Here is a 14077-nt window from a genome sequence, read left to right as displayed (position 1 = left end):
GACTTGTTCACACCTTGACGACTTGTTCAGACCATGACGACTTGTGCAGACCATGAAGACTTGTTCACACCTTGACTTGTTCACACCCTGACAAATTGTTCACACCTTGACGACTTGTTCAAACCTTGACGACTTGTTCACACCTTGACGACTTGTTCACACCCTGGCAAATTGTTCACACCTTGACGACTTGTTCAAACCTTGACGACTTGTTCACACCTTGACGACTTGTTCACACCCTGGCAAATTGTTCACACCATGACCACTTGTTCACACCTTGACGACTTGTTCACACCTTGACGACTTGTTCACACCTTGATGACTTGTTCAGACCATGACGACTTGCACATCATGATGACAAACTGATGATGAACTTGACTTTGAATCATGCGGGACGACGGCCCTCGAGGACCAGGGCTGGGGACCAGGAACTTAGGGACCAGGAACTTAGGGACCAGGAACTTGGGGACCAGGAACCTTGGAACCAGGAACCAGCAACCAGGAACAAGGGGACCAGGTCCGTTGAAACTGAACGAGGACTCTTGAAACCACTTCCCACCACATGGACGCAGCACATCAGAACTAAGACGCTATTACTGGACCCCTAGTGGCAGAAGGAGGTCCTACCAGACCTGCCGGGTCTCATCCACCAACACGTTAAATTCAGTTTGAGAGGTTCGTCTCAGAAAACCGCTTCAGCTGAAATGAGTTCATCCTTCATCACTCCTCTCGTCTTTCAGGAGTTTCCCAAAGAGAATATTCTCCTCCATTACCGGCAAACAGTTGTTGGTGGCCTTTATCGTGTTTGTGGACTCGTTTAACCTCTTTAGTCTCACAATTGGGGCTCTGAGGCCTTTCATTTGTGAAGTTCCTGTGGAAAATCAGGCTCGGACTCATTCCGCCGCCGGTGGACAGTATATTTATATTTCAGCTCCAATCAAAGCGGTGCGACGCGCCGTCCCTCTGCACTTTTCCCTCCGAGCCCCGCCGCCCCTCTATAATTTCCACCGACATTTTGTGTGCAAATGCAGTAATAGACACATTTATCACATCAAAAGAGATTCAATCTTCTTTTCAATCACCCGGCGGTGTGAATAGCGGCGCGTCCTCTGCGGCCAACAATGAGGGGCCATTACCGCCGAGCCGAAGACGGCTTCGCCTTCTGTCTGTGTTCGGGGGGGAAAGTGTGTCAAACGGTTCCCCGACTCCGGCGTTTGTTCTCGCGGATGCAGACGGCTTTCAGACAGGCTGCTATCCAATTTTATTGTCAGAGAAAATGTCAATTTGGTTTGAGGCCGGCTGTAATCACCGGGCTGCGGAGCCGGCGCCGCGCTCCGGCGCAGCCAGCAGTTAGCCCACTTAATACTCTAACTCCCATGTTGGTGGCGGAGCGCCGAGTCCGGACATGACACCCTCCGTCTCTTCATTAGGTGGAGGGGTGAGGGGGGGTGGACAAAGAGGCCGAGACGTTGTTGAGCTACAAGAGCCAAGAAAATACCTGGTTAATTAATGTTCTCCTGAGGGCAGATTAGCAACGTGGTAACTGTGGTCTAACAGCGTCGGGGGGGTATATATATATATATATATATATATATATATATATATATATATATATATATATATATATATACATACTGTATCTGTATATATATGTATATGGTTTATATTTATATATAGTTTAAATATAGTTCATATTTATATATAGTTTATATTTATATATAGTTTGTAGTTTATATATAGTTCATATTTATATATAGTTTATATTTATATATAGTTTATATATAGTTCATATTTATATATAGTTTATATTTATATATAGTTTATATATAGTTCATATTTATTTATAGTTTATATATAGTTTATATTTATATATAGTTTGTAGTTTTTATATAGTTCATATTTATATATAGTTTATATGTATATATAGTTTGTAGTTTTTATATAGTTCATATTTATTTATAGTTTATATTTATATATAGTTTATAGTTTATATATAGTTCATATTTATTTATAGTTAACATATAGTTTATATTTATATATAGTTCATATTTATTTATAGTTAACATATAGTTTATATTTATATATAGTTCATATTTATATATAGTTTATATATAAACTACACATGTAGCCTATGTTTACGACCTGACTGACTCATCACTAAGCCCCGCCCCCTTGGTTACTGAAGCTAACTCAGAGAATCTGTCGGTGTTGGTTACGGATGTTTCAGATGCCGTTTGGACACAAAATGGACGTAAATTTGATAACAACATCAGAAGAGTTGTCCTACTGCTGTCATCTTTACCCATGACGACGACATCTACGATAAACAGTGTTAAATTAGTTAACTTTAATTAGTTTTGTTCAGACGGACGGAACTTCAGACCTGCTATTAGCAGCACAACGTTAGATTTAAAGTTATAAGTTGGAGTCTGTCACTCGGTGGCTCCACGATGTAAACTCACGAATCTAAACTCACAATTTAAACTCACGATCTAAACTCACTATCTAAACTCATGATTCACAATCTAAACTCACGATCTAAACTCACAACCAGAGCCGGATTAAATAAATGGACTACACTAGGCAGCCTGTGATTTTTGGGCCCCCCTCCATCGATGTTATTTATGAAATCTTAAACTTACCAAAGTTACTAATAAAACTTAATTCACATTTTACATAGCAAAGTCATAGTCAAGTTGGTTCTTTGTATTCCAAAATAAGTCATGTGTTGTATATTAAACAGTCTATCAGACTATTTTTAGATTTGTATTATTTATACGTTATTACAATGCTCTATTAAATGCTATTAAATTATCCTTATCTTATCGATTGTGAGCATTTTGCAGAAAATCTTAATTAAATGTGTTGATTAAATTGAATAGTTAAATAAGAAGTCAAATCTACAAAGACCAATACAATTTGCAGTAAGACAAAGTGTGCTGTAGTATGTATGTCTGTATGTGTATATGTATGTATGTATGTGTATGCGTATGCAGAGCTGTTTGAGAGATTTGCGAGGCCCTATGTGAAACAGCCAGGGGGGCCCTTGCGCGTGAGCGTAGCGAGCGCGTGCGAAATTTTTGGGTTTTTCGGGTCGGATCGGGTGTCTATATGCGCAATTTTAACTCTCCAATTAGCAAAATACTGGATACCTTCCCCTGCCTCATCATCATCTGGGCTTGCCTCGACGCGGGGCCCCATGGCTGCTTGAGACCCGGTCGGATCGGTGATTTTTGTAACAAATTTATCAAACGTGCCTTTCAGAGAGGCATTAAACTCTTCCATTTTCTTTTGTTTTTTTCTTTTTTCATCCCCTGATGGAAATTTCCTGAATCTGTCTCGTTCTCTCGACATTGTGTGACAGTTTGTTCCAACTCCACCCGTCTGGATCAGAGCAGCTTGTGTCTGCGCTTGGTCTGATCAGTTGTATTGAACAACACACACGCGCATCATTTCACATATATTTATTGATATGCACAGACTAGTACACATTTAGGTCTGTAATGGAACGTGACTGTTGATATTTATAAGGAAAAAAAAAAAAATTGGGGAAAAAAAAAAAACGGCCCATAGCGCCAGGCCCCTTGGGGCGCCAGGCCCCTTGGGGCGCCAGGCCCCTTGGGGCGCCAGGCCCCGTGCGGTCGCACGGTTCGCACATCCCTTGCGGCGGCCCTGTGCGTATGTATGCGTATATATATATGTATGTATACTAAATATAGTAATAATGCACATATATATATGCCTTAGGTTTTTACCGGCATGTTATCAACCATTAATATGTGTGCAGACAAAAAAAAAAAAAAAAAAAAAATAATAATTTTGTCCCTCTGTCTGGGCCCCCCCCCTGTCGGGCCCTAGGCACGTGCCTAGTCTGCCTTTGCGTTAATCCGGCTCTGCTCACAACGCTTCCAGCATCTGAGCTTATACCCTGACACGTACAGGTGAGTGGGTGTAGTATAAGAGGGCGTGGTCGTGAGGGTGTCGTTGTCACGGCGGAGGTTCCACACTTCAGTCAAGTGTCAGCCAATCAATTAGCAGCTACAGTCATCATGGGGGCGGGGCTATTCCAAAGTACCCAGCTTGTTATTTGTGTAACGAGCAGGAAGATATTTGATCGGTTGTTGAAGTTACGAGGAACGCAGGTCAGTCACCGCTGCTGCTGCTGGAGGTTCAGACGTCGAGCTTCCACCCAGATCCACTCCACTTCTGCACATGACGGGTGTTTTAACGTAACTCCACCACGTTCCAACATCCCTCCGCGGCCAAAACCACAACAGAAACTCTAATAATCTAAAAACTCTAATCTAACGTTAACGTAAACAGCCTCGTGCCCCGCCGCCGGTTCGTCATCCTCAGCCGCTCCGCCGAACCCAAACCCAAACCCGGCCGCCACATCACAACCTCCCCGAGCTCAAACCCACGACAGCTTCCCGAACACGCCGTCCGTGATTGTTCGGATAAACACAGCCGGCTGAGCGTCTCCGTGGCAACGGGCCCAGATGAGTCCTGAGGACCGGCTCGATGACCTCATCAGCTGGATGTCCGTGGTTTGGCGGCGCGGCGGCGTGTCGGAGCGGTGGCAGGAGATGACAGGAGAATCAAATCTGGGCTGATGCTCGGGCTGGAGCGGTCTGATGTTTATACGTTTATCTGTAAAGTCTGAAGACAGATGTTCGGTCCGCGTCGTTCGCACAGACTAAACAAATCAACCCCGATGCTAATCTGGACCCGCAACAGATTTAGTGACGGCGGATAAGTGAGCAAACGTTTACGGTGCAGAAACTGTTACAACGTCTGAGTTGAGGTTTCACTCACAGAACCAGCGTCGACCACATTTAACAGGAAAAGCCTGCACAGTTCAAGATCCCGTCTCTGGTCTCTGTCCCGTCTCACTCTCGACAGTCTTTGGTCTCGACAGTCTTTGGTCTCGACAGTCTTTGGTCTCAACAGTCTTTGGTCTTGGTCTCGACAGTCTTTGGTCTTGGTCTGAACAGTCTTTGGTCTCGGTCTCGACAGTCTTTGGTCTCGGTCTCGACAGTTTTTGGTCTCGGTCTCGACAGTCTTTGGTCTCGACAGTCTTTGGTCTCGGTCTCGACAGTCTTTGGTCTCGGTCTCGACAGTCTTTGGTCTCGACAGTCTTTGGTCTCGGTCTCGTCTCGGTCTCGACAGTCTTTTGTCTCGGTCTCGACAGTCTTTGGTCTCGGTCTTTGGTCTTGGTCTTTGGTCTTGGTCTTGACAGTCTTTGGTCTCGGTCTCGACAGTCTTTGGTCTCGGTCTCGACAGTCTTTGGTCTCGGTCTCGACAGTCTTTGGTCTCGGTCTCGACAGTCTTTGGTCTCGACAGTCTTTGGTCTTGGTCTGGACAGTCTTTGGTCTCGGTCTCGACAGTCTTTGGTCTCGACAGTCTTTTGTCTCGGTCTCGTCAGTCTTTGGTCTTGGTCTCGACAGTCTTTGGTCTCGGTCTTTGGTCTTGGTCTTTGGTCTTGGTCTTGACAGTCTTTGGTCTCGGTCTCGACAGTCTTTGGTCTCGGTCTCGACAGTCTTTGGTCTCTGTCTCATGAGTCTTTGGTCTTGGTCCCGACAGTCCTTGGTCTCGACAGTCTTTTGTCTCGGTCTTGTGTTGGTCTTGACAGTCTTTGGTCTCGACAGTCTTTGGTCTCTGTCTCGACAGTCTTTGGTCTCGACAGTCTTTGGTCTCGGTCTCGACAGTCTTTGGTCTCGGTCTCGACAGTCTTTGGTCTCGACAGTCTTTGGTCTCGGTCTCGTCTCGGTCTCGACAGTCTTTTGTCTCGGTCTCGTCAGTCTTTGGTCTTGGTCTCGACAGTCTTTGGTCTCAGTCTTGTGTTGGTCTCGTCAGTCTTTGGTCTCGGTCTTTGGTCTTGGTCTTTGGTCTTGGTCTCGACAGTCTTTGGTCTCGGTCTCGACAGTCTTTGGTCTCTGTCTCATGAGTCTTTGGTCTTGGTCCCGACAGTCCTTGGTCTCGACAGTCTTTTGTCTCGGTCTTGTGTTGGTCTTGACAGTCTTTGGTCTCGACAGTCTTTGGTCTCGGTCTCGACAGTCTTTGGTCTCGACAGTCTTTGGTCTCGACAGTCTTTGGTCTTGGTCTGGACAGTCTTTGGTCTCGGTCTCGTCAGTCTTTGGTCTTGGTCTCGACAGTCTTTGGTCTCAGTCTTTGGTCTTGGTCTTTGGTCTTGGTCTTGACAGTCTTTGGTCTCGGTCTCGTCAGTCTTTGGTCTCGGTCTTTGGTCTTGGTCTTTGGTCTTGGTCTTGACAGTCTTTGGTCTCGGTCTCGACAGTCTTTGGTCTCTGTCTCATGAGTCTTTGGTCTTGGTCCCGACAGTCCTTGGTCTCGACAGTCTTTTGTCTCGGTCTTGTGTTGGTCTTGACAGTCTTTGGTCTCGACAGTCTTTGGTCTCGGTCTCGACAGTCTTTGGTCTTGGTCTCGACAGTCTTTGGTCTTGGTTTCAACAGTCTTTGGTCTCGGTCTCGGTCTCGACAGTCTTTGGTCTTGGTCTCGACAGTCTTTGGTCTTGGTTTCAACAGTCTTTGGTCTCGGTCTCGGTCTCGACAGTCTTTGGTCTCAACAGTCTTTGGTCTCGGTCTTGACAGTCTTTGGTCTTGGTCTCGACAGTCTTTGGTCTCGACAGTCTTTGGTCTCAACAGTCTTTGGTCTCAACAGTCTTTGGTCTCGGTCTTGACAGTCTTTGGTCTTGGTCTCGACAGTCTTTGGTCTCGACAGTCTTTGGTCTCGACAGTCTTTGGTCTCGACAGTCTTTTGTCTCGGTCTTGTGTTGGTCTTGATAGTCTTTGGTCTCAACAGTCTTTGGTCTTGGTCTTGACAGTCTTTGGTCTCGGTCTCGACAGTCTTTGGTCTCAACAGTCTTTGGTCTCAACAGTCTTTGGTCTCGGTCTTGACAGTCTTTGGTCTTGGTCTCGACAGTCTTTGGTCTCGACAGTCTTTGGTCTCGACAGTCTTTGGTCTCGACAGTCTTTGGTCTCGACAGTCTTTTGTCTCGGTCTTGTGTTGGTCTTGATAGTCTTTGGTCTCAACAGTCTTTGGTCTTGGTCTTGACAGTCTTTGGTTTCAGTCTCGTCAGTCTTTGGTCTTGGTCTTGGTCTCGACAGTCTTTGGTCTTGGTCTTGACAGTCTTTGGTCTCGGTCTCGTCTCGGTCTCGACAGTCTTTGGTCTCTGTCTCGACAGTCTTTGGTCTTGGTCTTGACAGTCTTTGGTCTCGGTCTCGTCAGTCTTTGGTCTTGGTTTCAACAGTCTTTGGTCTCGGTCTCGGTCTCGACAGTCCTTGGTCTCAGTCTGGACAGTCTTTGGTCTCGGTCTCGACAGTCTTTGATCTTGGTCTCGAAAGTCTTTGGTCTCGGTCTCGACAGTCTTTGCTCTCCGTCTTGTGTTGGTCTCGACAGTCTTTGGTCTCGACAGTCTTTGGTCTTGGTCTCAGAGCTTACAGGACCCTCGGTGGGTCCTGTAAGCTCTGAGATGTTGACAACTGTCCTGAATGTTTCCACTTGTGAATAATCTGTATCAATGTCCAACATTAAACCCCAATAAACCCCTGAAATTGTTTTATACAGTTTTCTAGAATGATTTACTGTAACAAATGCTTCTCTAGGCCCATTGCTGATGTCTTTCCCTCTTGCCATTGGGTTAAGAAAACACTTGAATGCTCCAAACCAGCAAACTGAGAAAACATCTGATTTCTTCATCAGAGTTTGTATTTGCCTCGTTTTAAATGTGTTTTTTACACAAATAAATCACAAGTTTTGCAAATGACTGCACTAATATCAAGAAGATAATAAATAATGCAAACTAAGAAAACATCGTAATAATTCATGAAAGCTCATTTGTTCAAGAACCATAAATGAGCAGCAGCAGCAGCAGCTTATATCTGAGATTACATTTAAGATACAGTAAATATTAAATATGCATGTCGGAGCGCCGGGCTCTGACCTCGGTTGACGGAGCGCTCGCATCATTTTATCTCGAAATACGAAGACAGACTGCCAGCAATTACAGTGAGTTAATCCCAGATTCACTTTCATGTGCAGTAAAACGCCCAGATCTGCCCGCGGTGCTGCTTTGATGGGGGGGGTGTACTGTATCTGAAGAACATGTGTCAGACGCCTCGTCTCGTTGGCGAACATCCTGCTCACCTGTTCCACTTCACAGCAGCTCGTTTACCAGATAATTGTTGAGATAAACTCGTGACATAATTACTGAATCGTAGCGACGGCAGCGCCGGTTGTTTTAGTGTTTTTAGATCAGGACATGAAATGGCTGGAGGGGGGACGGGGGGGTCCTGACATGTTTCCTCCCTACGTCCCTGGTGATGTCGGAGCCGGTCGGAGGAGGAGGCAGCCGAGGCTTCCTTCCCCCACCCATTCCTGATCCGAGGCCTGTTTCCTCGTACGACGCAGCAACGTGTTGCAACTGGGTGGAACTAACAGGCGAGGGACACGCCCACCTCATCAATCATCAACCCATCAATCGACCCCTTCGTCAGCCTTCTGATTGGTCCTTGACTGACCAATCCGAAACATCCGGGTCAGAATATTCAAAACAACCCATGGCTACAACTGCGAAGGTGCTTATTTATTAGGGCCCGAGCACTTGCAGTGCGAAGGCCCTATTGTATCTGTAGGAATTCTTCTTCTTCTTCTTCTTCTTCTTCTTCTTCTTCTTCTTCTTCTTCTTCTTCTTCTTCTTCTTCTTCTTCTTCTTCTTCTTCTTATTGTTCTGACAAAAGGAAGGCCTTTTTGCCCCCCTAAACGCGCCCAAAAAAGTCACCAAATTTTGCAGGCAAACCAGGCCTGGTGAAAAATGTGATATTTAATGGTTTGCATTCATGGGCGTGGCAAAATGGCTCAACAGCGCCCCCTAGAAAACTTTGTGCCTCAAGCCCCACGATACGGTTTGACGTACATGCACGAAAATCGCTACACACCTGTATCATGGCACAACTTGAAGAAAAGTCTCTTGGAGTCATACCCGAAACCGAACAGGATGTCGGCCATTTTGAATTAATCGTGTCATTTCTGCGAAATTCATGCCATTCCTTCGGCAGTTAATACGGCCCGAACCGTAACGTGCCCCCAGGTGTGTTATACATCAAAATGTGTGTCTCCATCCTGCGACAACACGCATTACTTTTCTCTTTCAAAAGCGTTACCGTGGCGATGCTCGACGCCAAAAAGCGCGCCCCCCCTTCATCTGATTGGTTCAGACAGAAAAAACTTTGCGCCTCAAGCCCCATAATACGGTTTGACGTACATGAACGAAAATCGGTACACACCTGTATCATGTCGCAACTTAAAGAAAAGTCTCTTGGCACCATGGCCGAAACCGAACAGGAAGTCGGCCATTTTGAACATTCTGAATTAATCACGTAATTTTGGAGCAATATGAGCCATTCCTTCGAGAATTAATACGGCCCGAACCGTAACGTGCACCCAGGTGTGTTATACATCAAAATGTGCGTCTCCATCCTGCGACACCACGCATTACTTTTCTCTTTCAAAAGTGTTACCGTGGCGACGCTAGACGGCAAAAAGCGCGCCCCCCCTTCATCTGATTGGTCCATATTTGATAGTTCCCCAAAAGTCACCAAATTTGGCATGCAAGCCAGACCTGGCGATACATTTGATATTTCATGGTTTGTATTAATGGGCGTGGCAAAATGGCTCAACAGCGCCCCCCTAGAAAACTTTGTGCCTCAAGCCCCACAATACGGTTTGACGTACATGCACGAAAATCGGTACACACCTGTATCATGTCGCAACTTATAACACATATAAACTTTTCATGTTATAACATGATAATTTATTGTTCTAACAATAAACTTTTCACGTTATAACGTGATAAATAGTATATTGTTCTAACAATAAATTATCACGTTATAACATGATAAGTTTGTATATTGTAATAACGTGAACAATATCACGTTATAACGTGAAATATTTATTGTTCTAACAATAAACTTTTCCCGGTATAACGTGATATTGATATTTTTAACATTTTTAAAACTTGTTTTAAGTATTAAAAAAAAATAAAAATTTAAACTCACTACATGATACCAGAAGTATTTTTTTTTTAATTTATATCTAGTTGCTGTTGATTTTCTTTGGTCCAATAATTAGAAATAAAGTTACGCGGCTTGATGAAAGGTAAGTTATCGTCAGCGTGATGTCACAGGTGGGCGTGTCCATATTCACTCTATGTCTTTTTTGTGGAATTAAACCATTTTACCCCACGAGGTCCATAAAACTCCCCACGTACAGATGTGGTGGATGAGAACCGTAACCATGGAGACGGACCGGCTGGTGGATGCAGCTCCCGGTGGCCGGTAGGAGAACTGCAGGTTTACATGTTGAGAAGGATTTCCAGCTCTGAATCTGCTGAACGTTTGAGAGTCGGGGGGTTTTTAGAGAGAAGCGGCAGCTCGAGTCTCGTTACACGAGTCGGTTCTGGCCCACGCAGAGCGGCCCCCCCGCCGTCCCGGTACCTGCAGCACATGAAGGTGCAATCAAGCAGCAACTACTTTATGACAGTCAGCCGGGACAAGAAACCGCTTTGTTTCTCTCTGAAAGCCTGTGAAGGTCACGCTCGGGGTCATACCTCCCCCCACATGCTTTACACGTGAATAAAACGCTTCATTCAGGGAACTTTGGGTCCTTAAACTCACCTTCCCGTGAACAGCTTCACCATGAACCCACCCATCTCTCCTCTAACGCTGTTATTTCTCATAACAGGGCTTTTTATTTTTATTATTTAACCAGGATTTTGCAGATTTAATTCATATTTCACCATCATGATTCATGATCATGATATCTTTCCCTTTTGGCTTTGTGTTAAATGAAACGTTATATGCACTAACTTTTCTGTCGTCTTTTGTTTAAAACCGTGTATCAGATGTTTTGTCCGAGGAAATGATCTGACGGGCTCCAACTCCAGCAGCATCTTCCCCCCCGACTCTCCCGGGGTCTGAATATTTTATATGTCACAAGTATTTTTGCTTTTTTACTCAGAAAAGATGGTTTCTGTTTGGCTCATTTTTATTTCAGAGAGCTGACAATCACTACTTTACCCATTTGAAACTGCTTTTGGAGACTCGGTCACTTTGGAGGATTTTAATTTTAAAAAGATTCAGACAAATTTCATTTAAAAGTTCTTTTATCACCTCAACGTCACTAATTACGTCAGTTGTACCTTTATTTTGTGCATCTTTGTGTTTCTTAGAAAAATAAGAGTTATTGTTCGTGTTCTTAGACTCTATAAGAAGAACTGGACAAGTCCTCTGATGACATCACACACAGCTTTCCTCCTCGTCCAATCAGACGCCTCCAACAATAATAAGTCCAGAAAAAGCTCTTCTATGAGCACTGCTGAAGTCTTTCCTCTTTGGCATTATGTTAACCCACACCTGAAGGCTCCAAACCAGCAAACTGATAAGACATCAGCTTTGTGGAGATTTTCACCTCATAAAAACCTCTGGACGCAGTAACGGGGTCCTTAGCGTTTACCACATGATGTAATTTCCTTTTCATTAAAATAAACACTGGCTCTCTCGGTCTCTTGGTCTATTGGTCTTTTGGTCTCTGTGTCTCTCGGTCTCTTGGTTTTTTTGGCCTCTCAGCCCATTGATCTCTTGGTCTCTCTGTCTTTTGGTCTCTTGTTCGTGGTCAAGCAAAAACAAAAAAGAGAGAAAGAAAACCCACCAAATCAAAGGAACCTGAGTTTTTAGTCTTTCTGCTTCTCCTCCTCTGCTTCCTGCATATTTCATCCACTCCCAACAAAGCAGCAGCAGCAGATTCTATCATCACGGAGGACGCTGGACACGGGCCCACGTGTACGCCGGACACACACACACACACACACACACACACACACACACACACACACACACACACACACACACACACACACACACACACACACACACACACACACACACACACACACACACACACACACACACACGCAGCAGTTCAATTGTCTGGAGTGTAACCAGTCCAGGCTCAGCGTTCGTGGCCCGAGGTGAAGAAGAAGAAGAAGAAGAAGAAGAGGACCTCGATTGTCTCTCCAAGGAGAGGAACAGGGAGGAAGAAGAGGCAGAAAAAACGGACTCTTTCATCAAAGAGATAAAAACAAAGCTCAAGTTTTCCAGATGCGTCTTTCTGTCCCTGCTGTTACTTTTTGCATGTCGTCCAACTCGCTCTCGAGGTGAAAGTTGACCATTAAAACGGAGCAGCGGCTGGAACTCTGAGGTGGATCTGGATCAGCAGATCCTGGATGGATGGATGGATGGATGGATGGATGGATGGATGGATGGATGGATGGATGGATGGATGGATGGATGGATGGATGGATGATTGATGGATGGATGGATGATTGATGGATGGATGGATGATTGATGGATGGATGGATGATGGATGGATGGATGGATGATTGATGGATGGATGAATGATGGATGAATGGATGGATGGATGGATGATTGATGGATGGATGGATGATTGATGGATGGATGGATGGATGATGGATGGATGGATGGATGATGGATGGATGGATGGATGATGGATGGATGGATGGATGATTGATGGATGATGGATGGATGGATGGATGGATGGATGGATGATGGATGGATGGATGAATGATGGATGGATGGATGATGGATGGATGGATGATGGATGGATGGATGATGGATGGATGGATGATGGGTGGATGATGGGTGGATGGATGGATGATGGATGGATGATGGATGGATGGATGATGGATGGATGATGGATGGATGATGGATGGATGGATGGATGATGGATGGGTGGATGGATGATGGATGGATGATGGATGGATGATGGATGGATGATGGATGGATGATGGATGGGTGGATGGATGGATGGATGAATGATGGAGGGACACATCAGGAGGAGCAGCCTCATCATGGGGGTGGGGGGTTGAGAGCCCAAGTGGTCCAAGAGGTGTGTTGCCAGGGGCAACTGTCCCTGTCAGGGGTCTCCCAGGCCAGCTGGTCCCGGTGGGGGGGCTGAGAGTCTTACATAACCCACCTGAAGGAGACGAGTTCATCCTTGATAACTGCCTTTATTCCAGTTAATGAATTCAACAGCGGAAACTCTTTAAATAAAAAGACAATTTTATGTCCAGATTTATTTTCCAGTAACAAATTAGATTAATTACAAATATTCAAGAGAATAATTCAACATGAAAACTGAAAATACATGATGTTACTACAGTCTTTCATTAAAAAAGCTTGCAACATGTCTGTTGAGATAAAAACCTGCTTAAAAATGCTTAAAAACACTTAAAAATATGTCATATACAAGTAATAATTTAGCTGTGAAAACAGAAAAAATTGTATATCTTCAAGGAGTCTTACAATGTTTTAAAGGTTGTTTCCTGCTTTAAACTTCACCAATCAAGGTTACAGCAACAGAACTACGCTTCAGACACCGTGAACTGAAGATATTTCATGTTTCTCTTCATCATTCATCATTTCACGTGTTCATGTACATCCATTTTTGTATTTGAGACCTGCAACACATTCCAGACTAGCCCAGTCCAGTAGCCGGACCGCCTTCTTCCCTAGCCACGTCTTTGTAATGTGTCCACAATAAAAACCATCACTGAGTCTGGATTCTGGACTGGTTGCTGATATCAGATCTGGAATACTGTTTTGGGAACATAAATCAGAGTGTCATCTGCATATAGGCTGACATTTGTATTAATTCATGCCAGAAGTCCTCGTACAGAGCCTTGTGGCACTCCTAAATTAGCACAATCCATGTTTCCATGGTGACGGTCCATCCCAAATGCCTCTGAGTCCAAAGATGTGTCTTCTGGACAAGGATAACATCCGGCTTCTTATTTATATTATTGAATCTCATACATGAAAACTGAAAATGACTAGTCTTTCATTAAAAAAAAGCTTGCAACATTTCTGTTGAGATAAAAACCTGCTTAAAAATGCTCAAAAACGCTTAAAAATATGTTATCTACATATAATAATTTAGCTGTGAAAACAGAAAAATTGTATATCTTTGTCTTCCAATCAGATTC

Source organism: Cololabis saira, chromosome 5 (assembly GCF_033807715.1).
Source record: "Cololabis saira isolate AMF1-May2022 chromosome 5, fColSai1.1, whole genome shotgun sequence".
Taxonomy (NCBI): domain Eukaryota; kingdom Metazoa; phylum Chordata; class Actinopteri; order Beloniformes; family Belonidae; genus Cololabis; species Cololabis saira.
The sequence above is the reverse complement of the archived record's forward strand: the minus strand, read 5'-3'. Positions refer to the sequence as shown.